This window comes from Oryx dammah, unplaced genomic scaffold (genome assembly GCF_014754425.2).
Source record: "Oryx dammah isolate SB20612 unplaced genomic scaffold, SCBI_Odam_1.1 HiC_scaffold_27, whole genome shotgun sequence".
NCBI classification, from domain to species: domain Eukaryota; kingdom Metazoa; phylum Chordata; class Mammalia; order Artiodactyla; family Bovidae; genus Oryx; species Oryx dammah.
The window spans coordinates 16,506,269-16,515,287 of NW_024070211.1; the positions used below are offsets into that span (position 1 = coordinate 16,506,269).

The window sequence follows — 9,019 nt, forward strand, 5'->3', positions numbered from 1 at the left end:
CTGCCACAATTTCAAGAACTGGTTTCACTGAAACAGCAACAGACTGACCCTGGAACTAAAGACTACTTAAAACACTGAAGATGACCACGGTCAGACCAACAACCAACTCGAAGATGACTGTCTCTGTTTCTATGTGTAAGCCTCTCTTTGTCTACAAAACCTATTGCCCCTTGACTGCTTGGGGGCTAGTGGGGTGGTGAGAGGCAGGTGCCCGGAGAGGTGGGAGGGAGTGGGGTGCGGTGCTGTGCTGGGGGGCTGGAGGGGGGCGGCGGTCAGCCTTTGAATGGGTATCTGCCGCCTCCTCTTCCTCTCCGGCTTGCCAGCATCCAAAATAAAGCAAGCTTTTCTTTCCACCAACCTTGCCTCTTCATTGGCTTTTGGGCAGCAAGCAGAACCCTACTTTTGGATACAGTACTGTCACTAACTGCTTTGAGGGCAGCTTCAGACGCTGGTGGGCAGCGAGGGGAAATTCTCCAGGGTCAAGAGGCCAACTGGCAGTTTGGGGGTCTCCACTCCGCCTCGCGTTAGGCCCCTGCCTCCTTCTAGGCTTGAAAATGGCGGATAATACGACCACGCCGCAGTGACTAGGTGGCTGCCTAACCGGATTAACGGACGTGAGCTCCTGGAACCTCCCCTAGCTCACCAGCCTGCAAAGAGTGGCTGTTTCTATGATCCGTGTTTGCTTGCCACAGCTCCACCAATAATAAGTGCCTAGCTTGTGACCGCCCGCCAGGTCCCCGCACGTATGGGAACCTTCGCCTACTCCGCTTACCCCACGCCCTGCCGCCCGCAACGGCGGCGGCGGCAACTTCGAACTCACGCTTAGGTGACCGACGGACCATTCACCTGTGTAAGGGGCCCGCCAAGACCAAATGGCCCCCTAAGCGCAGGCGCAGTACGTGCTGGCCCCCGGCTGGTGACCCCACCCCCAGTCTTGCTAGCCGCCCCCGCCCCACAGGGCGGCTGGGGAGGGGCCTAAAGGTAGCACGGGCTCTGATTGGGCAAGGCCTAGCCACGAGGGCGCCATTCTCTTCCGGGCTGTGTGCCGCCAGGGTCTGGGGTGTGTAGCGGTGGCTGGGAGCGTTCTCTCGGCTCGTCTGCATCTGTGGAGCGCGGCAGCCTCTTCGGGGGCGTGCAGTCCCAGCTGGCCGCGCCTGGAAGCCCTCTGGGCTCAGTGGGCGCGGCCCCACACGGGCGATCGTTTTAAGGCGAGGAGAACGCGTCTGTGACTACCCTGTGCGGGTTAATTTTGGAAGCGATGGTTGAGGGTCCTGGCTTGAGACTCCTTTATGTTGTTAATTTTGATGGGAGCCCAGCTGGAAGCTGCTCCAGTTAACAATGAGTTCTCAGTCTGGAGAGTTAAAGGCACTTGAATTGTAGGTACTGATTTTGTTCCGCTGTGAGGGCTTCCATTTGAGCGGTCGGTAATGAAGTTACAAATTTTTAAGAACATTCAAGTTGTCTGAAAACGTGTGGCGAAGGGAGCAGAATGAGAGGAAAGGGGAGGAATTCTTTTTTTATCTTGAGGAGTTTCCTTTTCTAGATGGTGGTAAAGAAGAGAAAGTTTGGGAGACCTAACCTACAAACATATACCAAAAATAATCTTTGCAATCCATTTTGATATTAGCTGGTGTGAGTAAAAGATTCCGAATGAAAACAGGGTGAGGCCTAACACGGATTTATTCCAAATGGAAACAACGCAAATATTAGAGGCAAGAGGTACATAGCATGAAATGTTGAAGGCCCTGTGATAGTCTTGTCCGTTTTAAGCAGGAACACAGATGAAGGTAAAACTGAAGAAAATGAGTCTTTCCCCAAAGGAGATAGAAGATGGGGAGGGTGAGATGTCAGAAGATAAGGACAGTGGCAGTAGAGATGAGGTATCTATATGTACAGTGTGGAGCAGAGTAACTAACATTAATTTCAACAGTCAAAATCTAGAGTAAAGCACTTAAACTGCACTATTTAACTTAAAAAGTGATTTTATGAGCGCTTCCAACTAGTTTCACAAGCCCACTGTAAACTCCATACCAAAATCTAAAAAAATCATTTTTTTTAAAATTGGAGACCACTCTTAGGAGCATAGATGCAAAAATTCCAAACAAAATGTTAGCAAACTGAGCATCAGTGTTATGTAAAATGGATGATGCATTGTGACTAAGTGTGGTTTATTTGGTAAAAGTGTTCTTTGTTTGAAAAGTGATAGTGATTACCTAGAGATACTGGTTTGAAAGACAGTTTCTTTATTCTTAAAATTGCTTCCTTAAATTCCATTAGTTTGCATGCCCACCAAACATAATGTTTCCATATTTATCCTTTTGGCAGGTATTTAGATCCCTAGAATGTTCTGCTTCTGGCTGGGTGAAAGTCGCTCAGTTGTGTCCAACTCCTTGTGACGCCATGGACTATACAGTCCATGGAATTCTCCAGGCCAGAATACTGAAGTGGGTCGCCTTTCCCTTCTCCAGGGGATCTTCCCAACCCAGGGATTGAACCCAGGTCTCCTGCATTGCAGGCAAAATCTTTACTAGTTGAGCCACAAGGGAGCCTCTTCATTAATATTTGAACATAGATAGGTTAAGTTGGGTCTAGAAGAATTGAGGTGGGTGACTGGATACACAGCTAAAGAATATTGAATGCCTCCTCTGTGCAGCCACTATGTTAGGACTTGATACACTATCTCATTTCATCCTCACAGTGACCTTGTTAGGTAGACTAAATAGGGTTAGTGAGTGGAAAGTAAATTATCCAGGGGGCAGGGGGATGGTTGAAATAGGTGAATGGGATTAAGAGGTAGAAACTACTAGTTATAAAATAAGAAAGTCACAGGGGTACAGCACAGGGAATATAGTTAATAATATTGTAATAACTTCATATGGTGTGCAATCTGTAAAAATACGAAATCACTGCATTGTACTCAGATGGTAAAGAATCAGCCTGCAGTGCAGGAGATCTGGGTTCGATCCCTGGGTTGGGAAGATCCCCTGGAGGAGGACATGGCAACCTACTCCAGTATTCTTGCCTAGTGGGCTACAGTCCATGGGGTTGCAAAGAATTGGACATGACTGAGCAAGTAATAGCATAGCACGCACTGTGTTGTACACCTGAAACTAACATGATATTGTGTGGTAATATCAATACTTCAAAAAAAAAGGTAAATTATCCATACACACCTTTGATTGTAATTGAAAACACATTAAATGTGTACTCAGGAGATTTCCCTGGCAGTCCAGTGGTTAATACAGGGGGTGCAGGTTTGAGCCCTGGTTGGTGAGATGATCCCATATGCCTTCTGTCCCAAAAACCCAAAACACTAAAAAAAAAGAAACAATGTTTTAACAAGTTCAATAAAGACTTTTAAATGGTCCACATAAAAAAGTCTTTAAAAAAAAATGTGTATTCATTTGCTAGTCTTTTGATGTGGGACTAAGGCCTTGTCTTTGACTTCACTGTTGCAGGAGCTTATCTTCTCTGTATACGCAGAGTGTATCTTCTGCAAGGCCTTGTCTTTAAAATTTGTTTCTTTAAGGCAAAACAAAACTGACAAAACAACCCAGGAAAGCAATTTGAATACAGACTCCTACATCTACATTTTTACAGTTTTTTCCATTCTTTTACGGTTGCTCACCCACACCTAATTTGACTGCAGTTTTTAAGCATTATCAAGTGTGTCCAAAGCGTTCAAATTTGTTTTCATAGATTCAATAACTTTTTGGATTAATTTTATTAGTTTATATGAAATTTATTATGTAATTGAAACTGTAATACACTGGTCATATACAAGCTTTCAAGCAAAGATAGCTGAAGCTTATTAAAGATTATTTCTGCTCATGGGGGACAGAAATGCCCAGGTGTACTGAGTACTATGTAGTAGCCCATTAGCCATACGTGCTTTGCATCTCCCAGGTATCGAGTTAGTAACTCTTGTTTGGAATTGAGATGGTCATTTAATCCTTTCACAGACGGAGCTTGGTGTGACGTAGTTAAGTGGACAAAGATTGGAGAGCAACTACTGTTCTGTGGTGTCCACAATACAGTGCATTAACTCTCTATACCAGTCAGAGCCAAAACATTTCCTGATGAGTGTTTTTTGTTTTGAAACCCAGACTGTATTAGCTCAGAGGAAAATAGGAGTAGTCACATTATACTTTCCTTAAACTGAAATGCACGTGGTATGATTGTAGACTGTTCACACTGGCAACCCTTGGTTGTTCCTCTTTAAAATGTGTTGCCTGTAACGGTTTGCTTTGATTGGTGCAGCATATGGTCCCTTTCACATGCTTTCCCTGATCCCATGTCACTCCTATGGCCAGTGAACTGGTCCTTCATCTTATGCCTATAAATTTTGTTCATAACCAGTAATGCTAATCGCATCATATTGTAGTTACTCATCTCTTCCTGTGATGTGGGTTGAGATCTGTATGTGTAATCAGTTATGTTTTATGTTTTGCTGGGTCTGCCATGATATCACAGATGTAGGGATAGCTGCAAAAACCTGAAATTTACTTTCTTACAGTTCAGGAGGCCAGACAGCAAAGATCAAGTTGCTGGCAGGTTGGTAGCTTCTGCCGCACCTCTCCTTGGCATGCAGATATCTGACCTATGGCTGTGTTTTCACCAGGTCATCTACTGCCCATAGTTCTTCATTTTTGTATATGGTGAGTCTTCAGTGAGTGTTCTGCTAAAATTTTCATCTTTAGTCATTGAGTTTTGTAATACCATGCCCAATTTTTAGTGGCTCTGGATGGGAATTGATGGTATAATTGGGAAGCACGAGGTCCAGCTTCGGGGGCCTGGCTCTCATTCTTGTGTATGTTTCAGGTGCCAGTGTGGAGCCCTCTCTTGTGGTGTTTCGCAGAGCTCAGCGTGTCTGACTCTTTGCAACCCTACGGTTGGACTGTAGGCCTCCAGGCTTCTCTGGCCATGGGATTCTCCAGGCAAGAATGCTGGAGTACTCCACAGGATCTTCCCGACTAAGGGATGGAACCTGCATCTCCTACATCTCCTCCACTGCAAGTGGATTCTTCACTGCTGAGCTACCAAGAAGCCCCTCTTTAGTGTTTTACTTGTGTGCAGAGATTTGGGACTCTACAGGCACGTGGAGCCACTTAGACAGTAGTTGATTTGGTGTGTTTTCTTAGGCAGAATCTTGCATAGGTTTTAGAAACCTAGATCCTTTCCTGTAGAGATTCTGATTTGAAAGTTTTAAGTGAAGTCCCAAGAATTCCCCCCCCCCTTTTTTTTTTCTTAGACAAGCATGCCAGGTGATCCTGGGGCTGGGAGCTCTTTTACTGCACACTGAGAAATTCATCCTGGAGAAATCAGCGTGGATGCTAATGTGGGCCTGAGCAGACTTTGCACTTGCTCTCTGTGCAGTGTGACTGCCACCTCCTGGCCACAGAGGAGATATCCCTTTATTGTTGCTCTTCCTCCAGCTCAGTTGAAGAATCCACCTGCAATGCAGGACACCCTGGTTCGATTCCTGGGTCTGGAAGGTCCCCTGGAGAAGGAAAAGGCTACCCACTCCAGTATTCTAGCCTGGAGAATTCCATGGACAGTCCATGGGGTTGCAAAGAGTCGGACTCGACTCTCACTTTCACTTTTTCACTTTCCTCCTCCAGGTTGTTGTCCTTCAGAAGAATAGTAGGAAGATTACTACTGCTCCAGGAAATAAAATAAGAAAAAAAAAAAAAAGTTTCTTGGTCCCGTTTGCTGAGAAGTTAATATCACCACGCAGGAAGGGGCCAAGTTTCCAAAAGACAGGAGGATTGCCAAGCTCGAGGACCATGAGAAGAGGGCTGAGAACTCTGGGGAGGATAAAGGTAAAAACCATGAGTTGGATCAGTTTGAGGGAGGTAAACAGACCCTCTTGGGGTGTCCCTGCTGGTGACTACAGTGCCATGGTACATGGCTCTTGGAGGGCCTCTGTGGAAATACTACCCTTGGCACCCCTGGCCGATTCCCCAGACTTGGTTTGAGGAGTCCCAGTGGACATTAGGCTTCTTCTCTCCACTTGACCAGATTCAGAGTTTTATCTTTGAATATTGTATATTATTTGTTTCTCTTTGTGCTTGTAAACCACGCAGGTTAATTGTTCCCTAGATTTGACTCTCAGTGATTCTTTTATCCTAACGGCATCTGTGTAACATTTTAAATGGTATTGCTTCCAAAGCAGTAATTCTCAGCATTGGTATTAAAATACAGTGGCAGTACATTTTTAATTACTTCAAAAATAAAAGGTTGAAATGACAGTGAATTTTTTTGTCTTAGATGTGTGTATATAGTCAGACTTACGAGCAGTTACTCCCAAAGATGAATTTGTTATTTTCATTCTCAGCAAGTCTGTGCAGTAGTAATTGATTAGGTGGGTTTTCATTTAGATTCTAGAAAAGAAACCTTGTGTCCTACACGGGCCAAGGGGAGATGAGCCTTTCCCTGGGGGTGGAGGAAAATGATCAGGATCATGAGGATGACGACAAAGGCTGAGAGGAAGAGGAAGGTCACATTGCAGGTGGATTCTTTACCAGCTGAGCCATGAGGGAAGATCCCGGTATGGACTGCAGCGTACCAGGCTTCCCTGTTCTTCATATCTCCCATAGTTTGCTCAAATTCATGCCCATTGAGTCGGTGATGCTGTCTAACCATCTCATCCTCTGTCACCTTCTTCTTTTGCTTTCAGTCTTTCCCAGCATTATACCATAGCCTGGATCCACTCCCATGGCTCGGACCACAGAGAGTTCCGTGCTTTATTTGATGAGTTAGATGCCCAACATGGAAGCATGTTCTGCTCCACGGGACTGAAGTGGCTGAGTCTTGGTGTAGTCCTAAGGCAGTTTTTGGAACTGGTGGAAGAAGTTGAGTTTTTCATGTCCTCTGGAGGAGAATCTGTGCCTCAGCTCATGAGCAGAGATCGGGTCAGAGACTTCGCCTTTCTAACCATGCTGGCTATTTCTCTAGAAAGGCATTCACGGGTGCTGGCACAACTGTATAATTCAGCTGACTCATTCCTGGTGAAATTGTGTCTTTGGGAGACTCATTTGGCACAGAACAGCCTGGCCCACTTTCCTATGCTGGAGTTAGTTTCCGAAAATGAAAACGATGGCCTGCACTACATCCCTCAAATTAAAGAGTTGAAGACTAAATTCCAAAAAAGGTTCTCCGATTTAGCAGTTTATGAGAATGAACTAATACTGTTCCGTTCCCCTTTCTCAATTAGGATCATAATGTGAATGAAGAGCTACAAATGGAAGTTAGTGAACTACAGGGCAATACTACACTGGGAGCCAAATACCACGATGTTGAGATTCCAGAGTTCTACCAGGCATCTTGGGAATGGTTACCCTAAATATAAACACCATTGTGCAGAGATTCTGTCCATGTTTGGAAGTACTTATGTTTGTAAGCAGCTATTCTCTGCTGTGAAACTAAAGAAAACCTCAATGTGGCTCCCAGTTAAAAGATTCAAGGATGAATTCTCTGCTGTGTGTTGCAACGCAAGGTCCACAGCCTGATGTTGACTGACATCTTGTGGAATAAGAAAGAAATGTCAGATTTTGAATTTCAAAGCTGAAGAGTAATAAATTATGGAACTTTGAACAGTTATTTCTGTTTCCAAATTACTTTTTTTTTCAATGTCAAATTTAAAGTGCAATCTCTGGCATTGTATTTGTACCTTATAGGATGTAAAAATAACAGTTGATTATATCCTGGCAGTTTATTTTCTTCTATACTTTGCCTTTCTAGCACTTAGACTATTCAAATTTATAAACCTCTGCCCTAAAGGCAGCCATACTTTCCTTAAAGGTACTTGTGAACCAGGGATGTGAACCAGGGAGTCAGCTGGAAGAATAGAATGTTTAGACACCTTGTGCAGCCCTGTCCCATAGGAAGACAGACATACCAAACTGACCGAGGGGCTCAGGCCAGGTGTGCACTGATGGGCCTTCACCAGAGTAAATTCTCTGGGCATCACATGAGCCACAGGGTTGATTTCCAGGGGTGGAATTCCTCTTCCATTCTGCCAGGCTCTGAGAAGGCCAAAGAACCACGCTGTCGTCCAGGGAAGGAGAGGCAGATGGCATCAGTGATCCTCAGGACAGCCTCCCAGCGGAGGTCCTGGCCACTAAGGAGGAGAAACTCAGCTGGACAGTCACCGTGGAGCAAAGGGGGATGGAGGCTTTAGGACAGATCTAACCCATGGCTCCAGTCTTGGCTGGGCCATCAGTGCTCTCCAGAAGTCTTCCATTTCTCTTGTCCTCATGACCCCCTCTTCTCCCCCGAAGCCAGACCGTTCTCTCACTCTTGTTTGGTAACATCACCTACTAAATAAAGCCGTACTAGAACCCCTCCCCACCCCACCCCTGTCACCTGTACACTCGTCGTGGATCTGCAGCCTCCTCCCCTCCTAAGGTGCCTTCCTCCTGCCCCTGACCGATCTCCACCCCTCACTGCACCCCAGTCTCCATCCCCTGCCTCTTTAGGGCTTTCCTCCATCCTCTGCCTTTCTGTATTTCTGGGATTTTTGTTGGCACTGGCTCCTTCCACTGAAATTAGACATGACCGTGGAGGACTTTCCTAGTGGTCCTGTGGCTAAGACTCTGCGTTCCCAGTGCCAGGGGCCCTGGCGTGGGATCTTCTAAGCTCATTCACTGCTCGTTGTGGGTTAGCTGCTAAGTCGTGCCCAACTCTTTTGTTACCCCATGGGCTCTAGCCTGTTGGGCTTCTCTGTCCGTGGGATTTCCCAAGCAGGAGTACTGGAGTGGATTGCCATTTCTTCCTCCAGGGAAGGCATGGTCTCTAAGAGTTGTTTGTACACCCATGTTCACAATAACTAAAATCCAAGTGTCTCTCAATGGATTGATGGATAAGCAAAATGTGGTTTATACTTATGATGGAATATTAGTCATCCTTAAAAAAGGAAAATTCTGACACATGCTATAAATTGATAAACCTGAGAACATTATGCTAAGTGAAATAAACCAGACTAAAAACAAAACAAAACCCAGTATGATTTTACTTA

At 45.3% G+C, this 9,019-nt stretch overlaps 1 long non-coding RNA gene across 5 annotated transcripts; it reads left to right on the forward strand.

Moving 5' to 3' along the window:
- The first annotated feature begins 1,335 nt into the window (after positions 1-1,335).
- LOC120854260 lies at positions 1,336-7,704 on the forward strand. Of its 5 annotated transcripts, none has more exons than XR_005718939.1 (5): positions 1,336-1,380; positions 1,774-1,880; positions 4,522-4,658; positions 5,622-5,822; positions 6,680-7,704. It is a non-coding gene; the product is annotated as an uncharacterized LOC120854260 (long non-coding RNA). The 5 variants fall into 5 exon arrangements; XR_005718938.1 differs by having other exon boundaries at positions 1,336-1,376; positions 1,771-1,880; XR_005718937.1 differs by having other exon boundaries at positions 1,336-1,376.
- Positions 7,705-9,019: the final 1,315 nt, after the last annotated feature.